The following is a 19,926-nucleotide window of genomic DNA, read 5'->3' as shown; positions in this document are numbered from 1 at the left end:
CCCCCCCTATTTTTTTTTTAATCATGTCTCTATCAAATGTTGAAGGTTAGCTTTAGCTTTATTACATTTGAATTTATTACTGTTTTATTTTTGTTTTTACAATGGTTTTCTAGTCCTCCCCTTTGCTTGTTGATATAATGGTATAATGTTTTTGATGTAGAGGTACCGAACATTCTTAAAATCTTCTAGAAAATATCCCTGTTGACTTTGTAGGAGCATGTATAGGTGTCCCGCCATTGTCTGTTTTAGATTTTTTGAAAATGTTCATTTTCCACACCAGTTACTATATTTACTTTAGTAGACAAATGCTAGATATATATTTTTCCCTTTAGCTGTTTTCTGGTTCACTGAAACTGCATCAAATTATTTTCTTTATGGTCTTAGTCTTTCTAAAAAATTTTTGTATCATTTTCTTGGTTGTGAAAAATGAAAACCCCAATTTGTTAGGCACAAACTTCCCTCCTTCCCACCCTTTTCTAGGTAGGTTCATTATATGAAAGTTGTCGTTTTCAATGCAAATAAATCATTTCCTTAACTGTTGAGGGTTTTTTAAAGATTCAGCACATCTAAAATTACTAGGTGGACAATCTTGCTTTCTTGGAAGTGAAATATGTCACCGTAGTTTTGAATTGATATATTTATAACTCTTCGGAGCTGTAAGGAGACATACTTTATTTACTGTAAAATATCTCTTGGCTCCCTTTGTTGCAGATAGCATGTTGTATATATTTAGAAAAAACAAGGAAGAAGTTTTAGATGACTGTAAAGGGTGGTTCTGAGTTATGCAATGAATACTCACATTGGACTTTGCTTCAGTACTGTTTTTATTACATGGTTGTCATAAATGATCCCTTTGTGGAATATATAAAGAATTGGTTTTCTAGATATATTTCATTCCTTTGGCAGCATGGACTATGTGAATATTTTTCTTTAAAAATCTATTTTGTGAAAAGTATGTCCATTCCATTAATAAGATAGAATTTAACCTGTATTCTTCCATCTTTCTCCTTTACTGGATTTCTTTCTCTCAAACCTAAATCTTTCGTTTGTGCATTCTTTTCTCATCATTGACTCAAACCTTGCTCCTCTCATTTTTATAGATGCAAGCATTCCATAAAGGGTACATTCTTATAGTTCTCCAAAGCATGAGCTCTTTAATCATGGTCTAATTCTGTCTCTTATATTCCAAACTTTAGCACGAGACCTAAGATAATGTGGCTGATATCGGAATCAAATTCAGCATGTATTTTGCTGCTTACGTTTTGTTTTATCTTCAGAGGAGGATATTTTTGCACACAGTGTGGGTATTTTTGTTTAAGTGATGGTTTCATTGAGTTAGTGTGGGGTAGGATATCCTGGTGGCTAAAGGCATCATTGCCCTGGTTGAAATTCCAGTTCTGCCACTCAATTGTTTGTGTCCTTGTGTATATCTCTTTACTTCTCTGTGATTTAGTTTTCTTATTTGGGATTAAACAGACCTATCTTACAGTGAGTAAGACAATTTAAAGGAGTTAATTTATGGGAAGTTCTTTGACATCTGTTATGTTAGTATGCACTATATACATTTCAGCTGTTATTTTAAATAGTTTCATTTTCATAAAATGAAGAAAAGGGAAATTTCACAAAATCTTTTAAGAAATATTTAAAGTATTCAAGTTCTGGTTAAAAGAAAATATTTTGTAAATTAGCTCTGGTATTTTTCTTTAATGGTTAGGTACCACACATTTATTAATGCAGTTCTGCTTATGCTTTTTTAGTTTCAAAGACTATGGATTTGCTGAAAAGTTTTTCTTTAATAAGTATTAGCAGAGAAATGCAGTAGCTAAAATCATTACTTCTTACCTTTGTTTATTCATTTTCTCCTATTTTAATTCTTGTTTTCAAACTTGACTCATGAACCCCCTTCCAATGATTCAGTAAACCATAGCTGTAGACAGGTCGATAACAATCAGTGACCAGAAGTGTGGTCTGTCTCCTCTAGATATTCCAGAATTCTTTGAATTTGCTAATATGGTTGAAGGGCTTTGTGCTGCTTGCGTACATAATGGGTTTTATGCCAGTTAAGATGAGTTTTTCAAAATCTTTAATGACCAAACTTTGCATGTTATTTGAAATCTCTTATAAATTCTTTGCAACCCTTCCAGGTAGATAATCTCCAAACATATTTGTTTTGATCATTTCCAGAATAAAAGAAATGATCAGAGGATCAGAGGATATATAGATCTTTTTCTAGATTTCAGTCCCCATGATAGAATCATCAATTTAACCTCATTCAAGCTTTTATTCTATATCTTTTAAATCAAAATCTAACCTTTTGCCTCTTTCTTAATTTATGATGATGCCACTCAATTTCAGGTAAAGTTAAATACATTAGTGTTAAAGGTCATAAAGGCTCAAGGTAGGGTGTAAATGTATCTAGGTTTAATGGTATTCTCTGACTTTAGGTTGAACTCTAGACTGTTTTTTAATAGATCTCAAGGTGTGTTTTGGTGGCTTCCAGAAATCTTTTCAAGGAAGTTCATGAGGTCAGGAATCAGGCACTGGTAAAAACCCACTCCAAATGGAAATAAACCAGTGGATTTGTAATAACACATGTTGATTTTCAGATTCCACATTGCAACTAACCTTTAACTCACCATCAATTTTCACTGTAGTATCAAAGACTCCCATCTACAGTGATTGGAAAAGACCTTTAAAATATGTCTTTCCTTTTCCAGCAACATACATGCATGAGGCCAGATTTTCTCCATGTACTTGAAGCAGAGCATATCACCATACAGTGAATGCAGAAATAGATTAAGATTCAGCTATGTTCTCTTAAGTGGCTTGCAAAAAAGTATAAAACACAAAAGGAGGACTTTGTCACTAAAGTTTGTCATTTGGGGAAATAGTGCAGTTTTTCATAAACATCTGTTTATGTTGCATGACTTATTTTTAAATGTGTTAACATACCAGTTTTAATTTCTCATTTAATTGGAACTAATTAGAAGTTAGTTTTAATTTCTAATGTGGGTAAGTATCAGTAGCTGTAACTGGCAGCAGACTCTTTGGGATCCTCAGTACTGAAGAAAGGCTTTTGTGCCCCAGAAGTTGACAGCTGCTTGTCTGTTCAATGCCACAGGCCTTTTGGAGGTTAATGGAGAAAGAGGTGATTACGATATTTGTATTAGTCTTACTGGATATTCTTCTGAGGAAGGAGTGTCCTCTTCCAAGTAAGAAATGACTGTCACCTAGATTAATTTTTCAGGCTGACAGTAATGAGTAATGGTTGTGAAGGGTGTGTTGTCTTTATTTCAGTCTTGGGGCATTCTGTGAGAGCATTGACGAAAGTCATCTGTCTATTAATAATTCCCAGTGAGTGCCAAATTGTAAATTATGACAAAACTGAATGTAAAGCCCGGAGGGTGGACACTGGCCTGGGTTCTGTCATGTAGATGGGAGTTCCTTTGTCAGCTCAGGCACAAATGAAACTGTGACTCCATGACCTCCCATGTGAGTCACAGCTTCTCCCACAGCCTCAGTTTCTTCATTTTAAACTAAGTTGAACTTGATAAAAGTACGGGTTGGCCATGGAGTTTCCTTTGAAGAATCAAAATAGAGTATCCCTTAACATATTGGCCAATCTGGTTTCAAGTGAGACTCATAAGCTTCACTCAGTTGTTTTCAGGGTACTCTGGATAGAAAGATGTTATTACCATGTGCCATTTTAAAGGAAAAGTGAGGAAGAGTTGACTTGTTGTTTTCCTTGATATACTGAATAGTTCCTCTCTTTTTTTAAGAAAAATATCAGACCTTTCCTTTTATAAAACCTGACACTTACTATGAATTCTCATTCTCTTTATTTACACAGTCCTTCATGGAAACAGGCTATTTCTGTTGACATAATGCTGGCTGTTTATGGTGATAACCATAGTCACTTTGATAGCATCATTACAGTGCTAACATTGACTTAGACTTCTGAATATAAAGTTCACTATTTCAAAGGGCATCATCTGATAGGCTTCAAGAGAACTAGGTTTTTATCTCAATTTGTGCTGAATTTTTTTCATAGTTTTTATTAAACAACATGCAGTTTAGTAAATGAAATAGTTTTTTTTTCAGTTGTCCCTGACTTTTTTTAAAAAAAGTTCACTTTTTATGATAAACCAAAAGTTTCAGAACTCAAGGAGTTTGTGGCAAACTTTGCCCTTTTAGTAAACTTTCTGAATAAACCATGGAGATATACATCTCTCTATGTAATGCAAACTGTGGAAGAATAGTTGGTTTTGTGGGAGTGTGCATGTTTGTTTGACTATTGGTGCTTACGATGATAAATAAAACCATTACAGCATTACTTAGATCATTTGGGAAGGAGGACGCATAACTTTCTTATTGTTTGTCTCAGAATATTTTGATTTTGGAAATTGCTAATGTGCCTAAAATTTCTCCAGGATAGTATTTGAAACGGTCTTTAAGTGAGACTTGCTTCTCCTGATAATTCACTTACTTTCATTCACTGATGGTTTTTCTGGGAAGAATGGTGATAATTTTATTGAAATAGAAGAACATTAGAGTTTTATAATAGACAAGTCATTATGTTTATGGTTTTTGTATAAGTTTCTCTTGTAATATCACAAATATCTTAGATTTAAATGTTAGTATGCCCACTTTTTTTAGTCATGCATAACAGCAGAATATATTTTGACATATAATACATACATGGAAGGTACATACATCAATCATAATGTCTATTCTATTCTGCTGCCCTTCCTATCCCCCCTAGTATGCCCACTTTTTATCTTTAAAAAAAAATCTTAGTTTATTTAGAGCTGTTTACTTCATTAATAATAAGTGAGAAGAGTTGAGATAAAAACCATAGTTTCATTTAGGATAAGTTCAAATTTTCCTCCCCGGAGGCAGTTTTTGTATGAGGGACATGTCGAAACCAGGACCTGGAGATTTATCATTTATAGATTTGACGTCTTTTGCAATATTGAAATTGTGGGTATGTCGACCTTTTCTGTCCTAAGTGTCACAGTGATAGCAGATGCTATGTGGATCACTGTAATTTCACAGCAACACTCAGTGTTCAATGCCATTTCCCTCACCCCCAAACTACTTTTTTTCCTGGCTGTTGACTGCTGCTTTAGTTTTATCCTACTCGTTTGCTGATAAAATTTCAGGCTGCTTTTAAGTAAATTATCATTTTTCTTTCATTTGCTAAATTCAAAGAGAAAAATATTGGCTTCTTGATAACAGTTAAATATAGCTGTTAACTTGGATATCTCTGGATGGCATTCCACAATTTATTAGTGAAAGCTGAGAAAAAAGCATGTTAAATGGATAACTGTCTTCGTATTAAGCTTTAGGGTTTCTGGTTTTAAACTTGTAAGGTATAGGCTTTGTTTTCAGTTTTAAGCAGCTTATTTTGTTCTTTATGTAGTCAAGTAATGGTGACGTTAAAATATAATTTGCTCTAGAAACCTTGGAATTTATGATTTTGAGTGTTACAGGTAACATCAGATTTCTCTGTTGAAAGGAGGTAAACATTGTTTATATTTTATACTAGAAATAGAAAACTTTAGCTTAAGGAAGAAAAAGTAACTTGAATACTTAAAAAGCTCCCTAGGGAGAGAATGTGAGATAATGACTGGTCATCTAGATTCATAACTTTAGCTATGACTTAATTTTTTTTAATATTTATGTTTTAGTTGTAGTTGGACACAATATGTTTATTTTATTTATTTTTATGTGGTGCTGAGGATCGAACCCAGGGCCTCACATGTGCTGCTAGGCGAGCGCTCTACCGTTGAGCCACAACCCCAGCCCATGACTTAATTTTTATTTGTCAATGGTATGTTAACTTCACCATATGTATTAGGGGTCTTTGAGATAAACAGACAAAAAAATGCAGTTTCGGACAGAATGAAATGTGGTTTGTAAGGGGTGAAGTGAACTTTTTTTTTTTATTGGTTGTTCAAAACATTACATAGCTCTTGACATATCATATTTCATACATTTGATTCAAGTGGGTTATGAACGCCCATTTTTACCCCATATACAGATTGCAGAATCACATCGGTTATACATCCACGTTTTTACATACAGCCATACTAGTGTATGTTGTATTCTGCTGCCTTTCCTATCCTCTNCCTCCCCTCCCCTCCCATCTTCTCTCTCTACCCCATCTACTGTAATTCATTTCTCTCCCCTGTTTTCTTTCCCCCTTTCCCCTCATTTCCTCTTATATGTAATTTTGTATAATGATGAGGGTCTCCTTCCATTTGAAGTGAACTTTGGGTGTACTGACAAGGAGAGATTAGATGGGCAAGTGTTGGAAAATGGAGGGAGGTGTGGTCAGAGTTGGTGTTGATACTTCATCTTGGAAAAATGTGCAAGGGAGTGGGCACTCCCTGGTGGAGGGAGCTAGGTGAGCAAAATCCTGGAGATGTGCAGAAAGCGTGGATTGTGGTCCAGTTGTGTGGCTGGCTGTGAGAGGGCGGTTGGGGAGAGGAAGGTTGGGAACTAGAAAGGAGTTGAACTTGAAAGTTACACTAAGATATTCATACGTAGTTGATTGTTGGGGATGACAGGTTGTGTGAGCTGCAGGGCACTGGAGCCCTTATCTGGACATTGTTTGTTAGTTTGAAGCACGCACAGCCTTGCTAAGAAATGATCCCAAACTGTGCAGGAGGGTGGGAACTAGGCTCTTGGGAACAAGGATGTCAGGGGTAATGGAAAGAATGGGACAGATTTGAGAAATTACAGAACAGACTTTTGTAGAAGTTATATTTTTGTATAAAAATTTTATGAAATGACCACACGTTCTCACACAAAGCAATTGGAAGTCCATCACAAAGAACTCCTGAAATAAGGTCACTCTTATGTAACCACAAAACACCATCAAAACCAAGGAATTGACTTTCAGTTACTGGTGTCTATCCTTTTCATCTCATCGTGGTTTTGCCAGGTATCCTAATGTTTTTTACAGAGTGAGAATCCAGTTCCAAACTGTGTGTTGTGCCTAGTTTTCCTGTCTCTTTAGTCTGTTTCACTCTGGGACAGTTTCTCAGTGTTTTCTAGATTTTGTGGCTACTTTTTTCCCCCCAAATTCTGCATATTAATGACATGCCATGTAATATTATGATACACATATACATTAATTAATAAGTTCAAACATATTTGTCTCCTCTAACATGAATCACTTATTTATAGCAAAAAACATTCCAAATCCTTTCAGTTAGCTTTTGAGATATGTAGTCATCTATAGTCATCTGACTATGCAATAACACACTAGAACTTCTTGCTTAGAGAATCTGCAGTGTAGTGCCTATCGCTATACCTAGCCTCTGGTTATCTCCACTCTCAGCTTCTATGAGATTTTTTTTTTTTTAAAGATTGCACATGTGAGATCATGTGATACTTGTCTTTCTATGCTTGGTTTATTTCACTTAACACAGTGATCTCTGATTCCCTCCAGGTTGTCTTAAATGAAAGAATTTCATGCTTTTTGTAGCTGAATAGTATTCCCTCATGTCTGATTCCATTGTGTACATTTTCTTTCTTCGTTTGACAGTTTAGAGACACTTAGGCTGTCTCCATTTCTTGGCTTTTGTGAACAGTGCTGTAGTGAACATGGGGTGCAGTTGTTTCTCAGGCATCCTGATTTCATTTCCTTTGGATATATACCCAGGAGTGGAATTGCTGGGTCATATGGAAGTTCTGTTTTTAATATATTGAGAAAGCTCTGTACTATTTTCTGTAATGGGACTAATTTACGTTCCCACCAGTGGTATGCAAGAGTTCCCTCTTCTCCATATCCTCACCAGTACTTGTTAATGTTCCTCTTTTCGATAATAGCCACTCTTACTGGAGGCGATAACCTCATTGTGGTTTTGATTTGCACTTCTCTGATGATTGGTGATGTTGAAAATTCTTTCATATACTTCTTGGTCATTTGTATTTCTTGTTTTAACAAGTGTCTATTCAGATCGATTGCCTGCTTTTTTAATTAAGTTTTTTTTTTTTCCTGTTGAGCTTTTGGAGTTTCTTCTGTGTTCTGGATATTAACCCCTTGTTAGATGTGTAGTTTGCAGTATTTTCTCTCATGGTAGGTTGTCTCTCCACTCTGAGGATTGTTTCCTTTGCTGTACATAAGCTTTTTAGTTTAATGTAATCCCATTTATTTATTTTCTTTTGTTTCCTGTGCTTTTGGGGGAAAAAAATCCTTTCCCATTCCAATGTCTTGAATGAAGCATTTCTCTTTATGTTGTCTTTTATTTGTTTTATTATGTCTATTTCCTTTGGATATATACCCAGGAGTGGAATTGCTGGGTCATATGGAAGTGACCCAGGTCTTATGTCTTTGGTCCATTTTGACTTGATTTTTGTGACGGGAAGGAGATTGGGTCTAGTTGTGCTCTCCTACCCTATACTTTTCTTGAAGATTTAAAAGCCAGTTATTTTGTAGAAGGTCCCTCCATTGGATTTATGGTGTGCTACCCCATGGTTTGGTTCTGTGGTGCGCCTGAGGTCCATCACAGGTGCAATGATTCATTTTTATTGCGTCCTCCCAGGTACATGTGATTTCCATTTGTGCCATTTCTGTCCACTCAGACTCGCTCTGCTCTGTTGAGGTGCTGTGTGTCACAGTTCTCCAGGGTAAAGTAACTCTCTTTCCTTTCCCAGTCAGAAGACACTTTGTGGAGGAGAACTTTGAAACTGTACAAACATCCCATTCTTCTCAAACTTTGTTCTTTTACTTATTTCTATCTGCGTGGCATCATTGTTTCTTGTTCTGTGCACTGGGCTGTAACCTGTTTGGCCTCATTTTCCATGTTCAGGCTGTTCCTGATTAAGGCAGGGGGAGCACATTCAAGCTGGTTTCTGTGTCCTTTTGCCTTGATTTCATTGTTCTTTGGGCACTTCCTTGTTTTCCTGCTTTAGGCTCATCTTGCACTTTTCCTGACCTAGTTCTGGAATCCAGCATTTCTTCAAGGAGTGTCTCTCCTCTGCAGATGCTCTCCTCTGGTTGCAGTCCTAGGCCACGTTCTGGTTCATGGAACCACACGGATCAGATGTCCAACTCACCCCACCTATTTTTTCCTCTCCCTATGCCAGACTGTCCTTGCCCTGCTTGGGTTAAGATACCCTGCATGAGACCACAAGAACACCTGCCTGTCTCTCCTCATTGGACGTCAGAGCCACTTTTGGGCTTGATACTTCATTGTAGGCCAACATAGCTGCCCACTCTCTACTGCCCACTAAGGATCACTCCTTCATCTTATGTAATGACTTTAGGACCAAGTTGTTAAGGAAGGGGAAGGAGAAAGCATGTGGAAAATCAGCATAAACGGCATGTCATGGATAATGGTGAGCAGTTAGGAGAAATGAAGAAGTCAAGAAGATGTTTGCAGAGGAAGTGATGGTATCTTGGTTGCATGAGTTTTAAGTACCAGAACTACTTCTGATTGGAACCATTCTCTGTATGGGAGGCAGTGTTGGTCCGGAGGTGTGGGATGCCTCTTCTTAGCAGTGGCAATTCAGGGGATTGATGTGGATGCACTTAACTAGGAATTTGGAGGAATGGAACCCCATTAAGAAGATGAGCCACACATCCCAATAAAGGAGATGGAGAATTGTTTAGAGAATCAAGATAGCACTGAGTCATGGATGCCTCAGTGAAGCATCATGTAATCTTAGGATTTCCAAATTAGAAGGGCTCTAAGGATATCTACAGATCCAACCGACTGTGGGCACTGATCCTGAAACTAAAGCCCAGAGAAATTACACGCTTTTCCCAGTATCATATGAAGTAGTAACAACAGGGTAGAATCTTTCCACTTTTTCTTTCATATACGTTATCCTTCCAGTAGGATGTTGTGGTCCAAAACCTGACGATAGGGTTGGGATGACCAGGAATAAGACCTAATAGACCGGGGTGTCTGGTGATTTTCAAGGAGGAATTCGGTAGAGCCATGGAAATGGCCATCAGAGTGTGATTGGCCAAGGGGCAAGTGAGCACTGGAAAGGAAAAACTTGAGGCGTGGGGGTGCAGGGATAGACTCTGAACTCTTGTTTTGGTCATAAAGAGAAAAGAGGTGCAGGGAAGAAATGCTGGCACATAGACACGGCAGGATCAGAGTCAGGATTTTGTTCGCCAGGTAAAACATGTAGAGGGCAATGGACTTGGGCGGACATTGAGATGGTAAATGGGGGAAGGAGAGATAATTGATGGGGACCGTGTCCTGGGAAGGTAAGAACAGGAAGGAGCTGCAGTTAGCCTCACTCAGATGTGCAGCTCCTCGGTTGAACCTGTGGATTTGGACAATTTCTGGCAGCTGGGGTCACCCTCTCCAAACGTGGAAACTGACCTGGAGATCCTATTTGTGATTAACCTAAGGCCACACAAGTAAGGTGAATTAAGAACAGGTAGAGAAGAAAGCTGAATGTCCTGAGAAAAAGTAGTCAGATCTTTTAAAAACATAAATCAGATTATGTGGCTGATACAAAGCTCTCTGGTGGATCCTCATTGTGAGCAGCATAAAGTAATTTAGGGTCTGTAAGGCACTAAATTATCAGGCCCCTGACGACCGTATTTAGTATGTTTCCTCCTTGCTCATTCTCCTCACTGACCTTCCTGTGGCTCAGAGGAACCAAGGCCCCCGGTTTCTGTGGGCCCCTGTATTGACTGGTCCCTCTGCTGAGGAATCTCTTCCTCCAGATTTTTGTTTCTGCTCCTTTCCTTCTTGCAGGATTGGCTCAGCTGTCACCCATTCTCAAGGCCTTCCCTGACCATTTTAGATGATGTGCTGACCCTCTCCTTGCATTCTAACACACCACCTTCTGGTTTTTGGGTTTTTTCTTATTTCAGTTGTAGATGGACACAATACCATTTATTTATTTATTTATTTATTTATTTATTTATTTATATGTGGTGCTGATTCTCTAGAACATTTGCTGGATCGGAACGCTTGTCTGGTGTGTTGTGGATGCTCATATGCACCCATGAATGAAGGCATGAGTGCGACGGCAGAGGGACTCGGGCTGGGTTTGTGTTTAGCAAGAGCAGATGAATATTGGTGATTTTGTAATGTTACTAAAACTATCATTAAATAACAGCAGGTTCTGCTGAGCTTAGCAAAAATTGCTGTGACCTCCAACAGCACAGTTTTGGGATTTTCATAAAATAATCAGAAATGCTGTTCTTGCTTTTTTGCATCTCAACATGATAAAGTAAATTGGTGATGGTGTACTCTAAGCTAATTAGTAACCTCTAAGTCTTCATTTTGAGGTTATTTGATTTTAATTCATGAGCAGTAAAATTCACACTTTGTTATGTGGTTCTGCATGCTTTGCCAAATGTGTGGGCATGTTGGCACCACCCAACCAAGATGCAGAGCGGTTTCCTCACTTGCCAATGTCCCCTGTGTGGCTACCTCTTATCCAGCCCTCCCCTCACTCTAAACCTTAGTGACTATTATGTGTGTCCTATCATCTCTATTGTTTTACATTTTCTAGGTTGTTATATAAGTGGAATAATATTTCATGTAGCTTTTTTGATTTCAGCCTCTTTCGTTTTGCATAATGCACTTGAGATCCATCCACATTGCTGTATCAGAGGTTAGTTAACTTTCTTTTTATCACTGAATAGCATTCCATTTGTGCCTCTGCCACCTCGTGTTCTTCAGTTTACCTATATAGTTGATGGACATTTAGGTTGTTTCAGTTTTGGCAATCACAAATATACTGTACAGGTTTGCTCTGCATGAACATATGCTTTAATTTTTTTCTGTAGAAGATACAGGAAGTTGAATTGGCTGGATCATTTGGTAGGTGTAGGTTTTAATTTTTAGAAACTATCAAATTGTTTTCCAAAGTAATTGTAATATTTTACATTTCTGCTGGGCATATGTGAGAGTTCCAGTCTGTTATATCCTCTCCAACACTTGGTAGAATCAGTCTTTTTAAATCAGATATTATTGTAGTTATATAGTAAATTTCATTTTGGATTCAGCTGGCATTTCTCTGATGCCCAAATGACACCGAACATCTTTTTCACAGGCTTGTTTGCCATCCTATGCCTTCTTAAGTTTGCTCTTTTAGATCTTTTTATTAGGTTGCTTTCTCCTTTTCAAGTTCTTTTATTGTTTTTTTTTTCTTTTTGGTAGCAGTGATTGAACCCAGGGGTGCTTAACCACTGAGCCACACCCCCAGCCCTTTTTTATATTTTATTTAGAGACAAGATCTCTTGGGTTGCTAAGTGCCTCATAAAGTTCCCGAGGGAGGCTGGCTTTGAACTTTTGATCCACCTGTCTCAGCCTCCCAAGTTGCTGGGATTGCAGGAGTGTTCCACTGCGCCTGGCTTATTGGTATATTTTAATGTAAACTTTTAGATAGAAATATCAGAACTAAGAGAAAAAGAGCTATTGAAAATTCTGTATTGACAGGGAAAAACAGTTTTCACATTCTTCAGTAGCCACGGTGCGTTGGACAGACCTCAGGCTCCATGTGTCCTCCTCCAGTTGAGGAAGGGGACTCCTGTGAGCTTGTCCAGCGCTCCTCAGTGTGTGGTAGGTACGACCTGCTCACTGGAGGTGAGAGAAGGAGGCGTTCTCTGTGGGCTGGGATAGTGCAGGAAGCCGTGGGGAATTCAGCTGACATCTGAGGACTGGTGGAATTTGGTGGGGAGTGGGTTCAGGGGTCCATGACAGTACATGGCAAGATGTAATTGGGTCACAGGAGGCCTGGTTGGAAGGGTTCCGTGGTAGCTGGGGAAAGTTAGATTATTGGAACCTGCATGCTGAAATTAAGTGTTGGGCACTTCAGACATGGCAGTATGTGGCACTCTTGAAAACCTAAGAATGGCATAAAAGGTTTACCTGGTCAGGGGGATGGGAGATAGTCACAGAGGGAAAGAGCGGAGAGGCTGTTAGTATTGGTCATTCAGGTAGAGTAAGGGCCCCCGTGGTCGCACGGTGGTCCAGGATGGATAGTGGAGACAGTGTGGAGGAAGGACTCACTGAGTGCCAGGTTATCTGACTGAAAACCTACTCCTTTCCCACTGTACCACCTCGCCATCTGTGTTCACAGCACCACAAAGAGCAGACGGCCAAGGAATGCAGCAAAGACAAACGCAGAGTGTGCCAGAGACAGGGACAAACTTCAGGCAGAATTATGACACCAGTGTAGAGTGAGCTCAGTGCATTTGTTGTTCAGACGAAGGGAAAATCTGATCATTTAATACCGTATTTTTTAAGACTTTTTATTAGACTACAGAAAAATAATAATACCCCCAGGAAATGGGAACAGGAAGACATGGCTACTGGTTTGACCAAGCTGGAAAACAAACTCGTGGAAGTTGATGTAAATGAATCAGGAATAGTGACATATGGAATCCTGATATGCACACCAGGATACCAAGGAACAAAGTCTTGGCCTGTCTGGAAGTCTGCTGTGTCCTCACAGAACTGGGTTTGGACCAATTCACAGTGCTCTGTTCAAAAGTGAAGATGTGGTTATTTTCCTCTGTCAGGTGGTGGAGTTTGTATTCACTTAAAAAAAAAAATCTTTTCTGATACTTTTGAGGAAAGATGCCAGGGAAAGCATCTGGGAGAGTGGAGATGGAACGGGGTCAGGTATTCTGGATCCTCACTGGGTCTGAATGGAAGTTTCTATCTAGAGAGGAAACTGAAGAATTTATGCTCATGTGACACAGAATATTTTTCTCCTCAGTTTCTATCCTTTTCATACCTGGTAGAGATAAGTGTACATGAATTTTTTTTTCTTTTGAGACTCAAGGAAATATTTTGGGTTTTCCATATATGGTAAAAATAATTTTGTTGACACACAGATCTTGCATTTTGGTATTCAGGTGAAGGAGCTTTTCCCCGCCCCCCTCCTAAATACTGTTTCTCAGGTAAGTGAAGAAATTGACAGATGCCAGGGGAGGGAATGGGGGAGTTACAAACACCGCAACCTTTCCTTTATTGTGAAAACCTAAAGCTGATAGCTCCTACATTATATGACTTCTGAAGTGTTTAGACCCATGGGTACCCTCCCTGCCCCCCACCCCCGCTTTTGAGCTAATGTTCATTTAAATAGCAAAATGATATTTATAAGAGTTTTTGAAGGATGGGATTGTTGCAAATTCCTGAGAGTAGAAATAAATAAGAGAACTCTATGAACACAGCCTAGCGTCTATGATTTCGTAACACTGCAATATGCTTTCTTAAAAATTTAATTCTTGCCAAATTTATTCGAGCAGGAATAAGCAAATTCTAGTTTTCTGAGGGTTTTTAGGGAAAGTTTTTTTTTTTTTAAAACAAGTTTAAAAAAATTAATAGGGAAAAATGACTAGATTTCCATGACTGTCAGAGTCACTACACAATCAATCTTCCAGAGATAAAACTGATCCTGAGCATGCCAACCCAGAGTTATTTCAAGACTGCGAATTAATGAAGAATGATAAAAGTTTTCTTGTCATTCTATTCTTAGACAGCATGTTGTGATGCTTTTAATATTTCAGTTGCTTGACTTTAAAGGTGGGGGGTTGCCCCTTCCTGGGCTTTGCCCAAGAGAAGACAAGACTATTTTAATACAGAAAACTTGGATTTTTAAAAAGAGGAATGCATAGCTACATGTAACTATATGAACTACCATTTTTTTTTTTTTTTTTTGGTATTGAACCCAGGAGCGCTTAACCCACTGAGCCATATCCCCAGACCTTTTTATTTTTTGTTTGGAGACAGGGTTTTGCTGAGCTAATTAGGGCCTCAATAAATGGCAGAGGCTAGATTCGAATTTGTAGTCCTCCTGCCTCAGCCTCCTAAGCTGCTGGGATTACAGGTGTGTGCCACCAAACCTGGCTGAAATACCAATTGCATTTACTAAATTTTCAAAATCTATGATAGAGAACAATAAAGGACATTTAAAGGCACTTACTTCAAATAGAACTCTGGAGATGGATAGGGCTGATGGTCATATAGCAACATGAATGTACTTACTGCTATCTAAGAAGAGTTAAAATGGTAATTATAAAAAGTTTGTAGTTGTAGATGGACATCATGCCTTTATTTTATTTTTTTTGTGTGTGTGGTGCTAAGGATTGAACTCAGTGCCTCACATGTGTTAGGCAAGCACTCTGCCACTGAGCTACAGCCCTAGCCTCTAAAATGGTAATTTTTATGAATTTTTATAATAATGAAAATAGCACTTGATTTTAAAAATTGGGGTGATGTTTGCACAGTTAAAGACACCAAGGAGTCCTGCAAGTCAGTGTGTGAGCCTATCTACACAGAGACTAAGCTTGGACTTAATCTCTAAGTGCACTGTTACACATGTTATACATGCGCTCTCTTCAATATTGATTTCGTTCAAATGCTTGTTAAACACTCGGTTCTGTTCAAGCTTAGTCCTGGGTGGGTGGTTCCAGCAAAGAATGAGTTTCCTCATCCTTTAGGAACACCCACCCTAGATACATTCAGTATTCCACAACACAGTAGGTCATGGTAGTTACTATTCAGGAGGTAGCAAAGAACATCTTGAGAACATGGGGCAGGAACACTTGGAAATGAAATATCAATTTCATTAGTAAAATAAGGTCATAAGCAAAATTAATGTGATTAGTCAGGACTCTTGGTTTGCAAACAGCACGGGAGCCATCTCTTACTAGCTTAAGCAGAACTGCCTGTTGGCTCACAGGATGGGAGGAGTTCAAGGGGTAAACCTCAGGCTTGGCTGGATCCCAGTTTCAGAAGGGGTTCTTGTAGATTTCTTCATCTACCTGTTGGAGCTTTTCCCTTTTCATTCAGCTTTAGTATCAGGGACTATGGCCAATAGTAGTCTTTGCTTACATTTTCATTCATTTCTGGTCCTGGTAAAAGGAACACTCTCTCCTGATAGAGTCAAATTCATTGGACTCGCTCGTGTGTCTGCCTTTGAGCAGATATGGTGTGTCTGTGCATGTACCTGTGTGCACATACATGCATGTGGGTAGTGGGTGCTTGGCCTCACCCAGCCCTGTGGAGTGAGAGCACAGTCTGATGATTGCCCAAAGAGTCTGGGGAAACACACAGTGCCCTCTGCGTTTGTAATTTACAATCTGAACCTACAGCCAGCTGTTCATCGTTCCTGCCTGTTCATCTCTTTCCTGTTGCTAATACCACAGACAAAATTAAAAGAGGTTTATTTTGGCCCATGCTTCTGGAGGTGCAAGGTCAGATTGCCACACCTGGTGGTGACCTTCTTGCTGGCAGAGTCCTAAGGAAGTCCAACAACACCTGGCAAGAGATGGGGTGCACTTGTGTACATGTCTCTCCTGATTTTTCTACCTCCTCTCATAAAGCCACCAGGTTTCAATCCTGGTGCTCCACCCTGATGACCTTATCTAGGCCTAGTTACCTCTGAAGTCTCCGCCTCTATACACCCTAGTTGCACTGCAGCCTGCCCCCCATAAAAGCTCAAAGGGTCATTAAATTCCAATATGTGAACCCTTGGAGGACACACTCCGTAACAACTTATTTAAACAGAAACCCTAACAGCTTATTTAAATAGAAAAGTTAACCACATGGCTTGGTTCTCTGTGCATTACCATGAAGAACACTTTCCTATGATTGAAGTGAAATATTTAGTAATATTGCAATCTTATGGAGAACAACAAAAAAAAAAGTGATTAGAAAGGGCCAATGTGACCTTTCTTAAGAGGGAGAGATCATTTGATAATGTTTCATGGGATACATGTACAGATGCTTTAATGATAAAATTTGGTACCGACCAGAATGTGTTCCAGGAATAGTACACTGTAGATTTATCCTCATTCTCCTGATACATAGAAAATGTTGGCATTAATGTAACTCTATAAGGCTCACTGAATTGGCCCTGGGAACACGCCAGCCATCTAGAGCTCATTGTCCTGTGCCCGGGAACGCCTAGTTGTATTTTGCCTCATGTTCTCTTTGGCCTGTTCATGGAGCACCTCTGTCATTCTTGCTACAAATGATCTTTTCTGAGTAGGGGTGCATTATTAACCAAATGAGCCGATAGCTGCCCCACCAGCACAGTACATGTACTTAAATCTCTAATTTTGCATATGGCTTCAGAAGATGCATGGGCTTCTTCCTCTACCAAATACCTCATTACTCCATGGACTCCAGGCTAGGATCTCTTCCCGGTTGTTGTTAAAATGTAACTTCACAGCAGGAAGAGGACCATAGTGATCAGCTACCAATAGAGCGTTTATAGCTGAGAATGCACTTTGAGTTGTTTGTCTAGCAGTAGTGCCAGGTTACACATTTGTTCCCATCGTCGTATACGTGGTAAATATTGATGCAGGGTGACTCTCTGGGCAAAAGAATCTCGTCAATTGGGGAAGGCCAAGAGATCCATATGAACAGACTGTTTGAGAAAGACGTGTTCCCAGAAGCTTGTAGATGTTGGCAGGTAATGGGGTGGGCTCTCTAGGGAGCACGTGTGTGATCAGGAGGAAGGGTCCTGGCACGGTGGAAATGTGTAAGAAGGGAACTGGAGGGAGGTGGGAAGGCTGCTGTTGCCGTCATACTTGACCTGCTTGCCGCATGACCTTGGGCATATCACTTGACCTAAAAACCAGTTTCCATGTCTGCAAACTAGTGACGGCAGCAGTCCTTACCTACTGTGGATATGGGAAGTTTTTCTGAGGTAATTGGTGGAAAGAGCTGGAGAATGCTCAATGAGAGTCATACTACTTATTGGTGATTGTCATTAATTCCAATTGGAATTGAAATACAGGAATGAGAACAGATAAGAAGCATAGTGGAGCCAGCAGCTCTGGAGGCCGAGGCAGGAGGATCGCCAGTTCAAAGCCAACCTCTGCTACTTAGCGAGGCCCTAGGCAACTTAGTGAGTCCCTGCCTCAAAAAAAGGGGGAGGGAGGGTTGGGGATGTGATTCTTTGGTAAAGCTCCCCTGGGTTCAATCAGGTACCCTCAGAAAAAAAACAAAACAACAACAACAACAAAAAACAAGCTACAGGGGGTGAATAATTACTCATATGAGAATCTGACCTAAAAGATTCATGGTGAAAAGCATTAGCAATGTAGTTGTAATAAATTTAACCACAAAACTAACAGGATTTTGGAGAGGGGGGAATCCTCCCAGTCCCTTGTGCCCTCATGAGGTAACTGAGAATCTATTCTTTGAATTCCAAAAATAGAGATTTTGATGAAGATGGCTTAGATGAGTGATTTCTCAACTCGTTTTCAGAGCAACACAGAGGAAGGTTAATATTCACGGATGGCGCTTACTCGGCAGGCAGCAGGTCTGCTTTTGCAGTGTGGTGTGGGCATGCCTGTGTAGGCAGGAGAGCAGAGAAAACCATAAGCTTTCTGTTTTTGTGATATTCGCAAAAATCAATACTCGGCATAAAAACATGACTCAGTAAGAATTGCTTGTTATGAGCTGTTGCATAGATCAGGCAGGCAGCACCCTAATGTCCCGCGGTGGTTTTAACATCCACCTCTCCTCCCGCTGGGGAAAAGCTTCAGAACGCAAACGAGAGTGGCTTCGTCCTAAGGAGGGAGCATCAGCCTGTTCCGTGTCCCTGTATTAAAACTCAATCATCCATACACATCAGTGTTTTTTAAAAAAATTCTTTTTAAATGTTGATGGACCTTAATTTTCTTTATTTATTTATATGCAGTGCTGAGAATTGAACCCAGTGCCTCGCACATGCTAGGCAAGCACTCTACCACTGAGCCACGACCCAGCCCCAACATCAGTCTTACTGTTAACAAATTCTGTGGCACACAGCTCACAACTGCTCATGCCTTCTTGCATGGAACTCTGTAAGGACCTTTGGCTTAGAGGAAAGTCTGAGAAGTCAATAAAAATCAGCTTTCCTCTCTCTCCTCCTCAAAATCACTGAAGGTGTAACACTGTCCCAGCATAAGAACTGGTGAGCAGATGATAGCAAAATACATAGCTGCTTTCTTCTTTGGACAACAGAAAAAATGAAAAGAAACAGGGTTTTGGATCAGGTATGAAAAACCTGCCGACCTAGTAATGATTGTACGTCCCTGGGCTGGAATTCCTGTTGGGAAGGCCCTTGAGAGGTTTTTCCCTGTGGGTTTTTAAAGGTAAGAATAATTTTCACGTTGGAGTTGTTCTCGATGTGGCTGTAACCAGAATAGAAGTATCTTAGATTGTGACTTTTTCTGAAATTGAGTAATTTTGTTGTAATAAGTCAGCATATGTTGGCGTCCCGTCTAAAAGCGACACCAAGATAAAAACACGTTATGTAAAACCATCTCTATAGTATCAAGTCTTTACAATTCCACTATGCTTAGCATGGGATGCCAGCTTCATACCCCGGATCATTTCCAGATGGTTTAAAGAGAACCTCCGTGGAGAGAGACTCTGGGTTGAACACATACCTGGCTGCTGCCTGGGGAAATATTTGCAAAAGCGGAGCAGTGGGAGAGAGCCCAGACTCACTCCAAATGTACTGATTATAGAAAGGTCCGGAGTGCCTACATGCCAGACACAGTTAAGGCAGAGGGTGGGAAATGGTGAAGAGGTTAATATCTTTGTACTAAGAACTGATACAAATCGGTAAGAAGACTTGCAACAGAGGGGGAAGAGCAAGCAAAGGACAGTTGATGGAAAAGTAAATGCTTATGAAATTCTAAACTGTTTAGTCAAGCTAGTAAATAGAGAAATAGAAATAATGAAATTGACAATTAGATACCCTTTTTAATCCTTCCGGTTTTCAGATAGAGCAAATGGTGAGTAAGGCGTATTAAAATCATTATTCTTGGACATCAGTGGGGAGTACAGAGACACAATTTGGTAGCTGGCTTGTTTGAATCTCATCTTCAGTGCTTATAAGCTGTGTGACCTTGGGCAAGTTATTTAACCTTCCTGTGCCTAGATTTTTCTCATCTGTAAAAAGGAATGATACACTGTAACAAAC

At 39.5% G+C, this 19,926-nt stretch overlaps 1 protein-coding gene across 3 annotated transcripts in view; it reads left to right on the top strand.

The window, feature by feature from the left end:
• Positions 1–19,926, top strand: part of Nr3c2 (nuclear receptor subfamily 3 group C member 2) — a 325,701-nt gene that overhangs the window by 7,540 nt on the left and 298,235 nt on the right. The window lies entirely within an intron of this gene.

The sequence above is a fragment of the Marmota marmota genome, unplaced genomic scaffold (assembly GCF_001458135.2).
Source record: "Marmota marmota marmota unplaced genomic scaffold, marMar, whole genome shotgun sequence".
NCBI classification, from domain to species: Eukaryota; Metazoa; Chordata; class Mammalia; order Rodentia; family Sciuridae; genus Marmota; species Marmota marmota.
The sequence above is the reverse complement of the archived record's forward strand: the minus strand, read 5'-3'. Positions and strand labels throughout refer to the sequence as shown.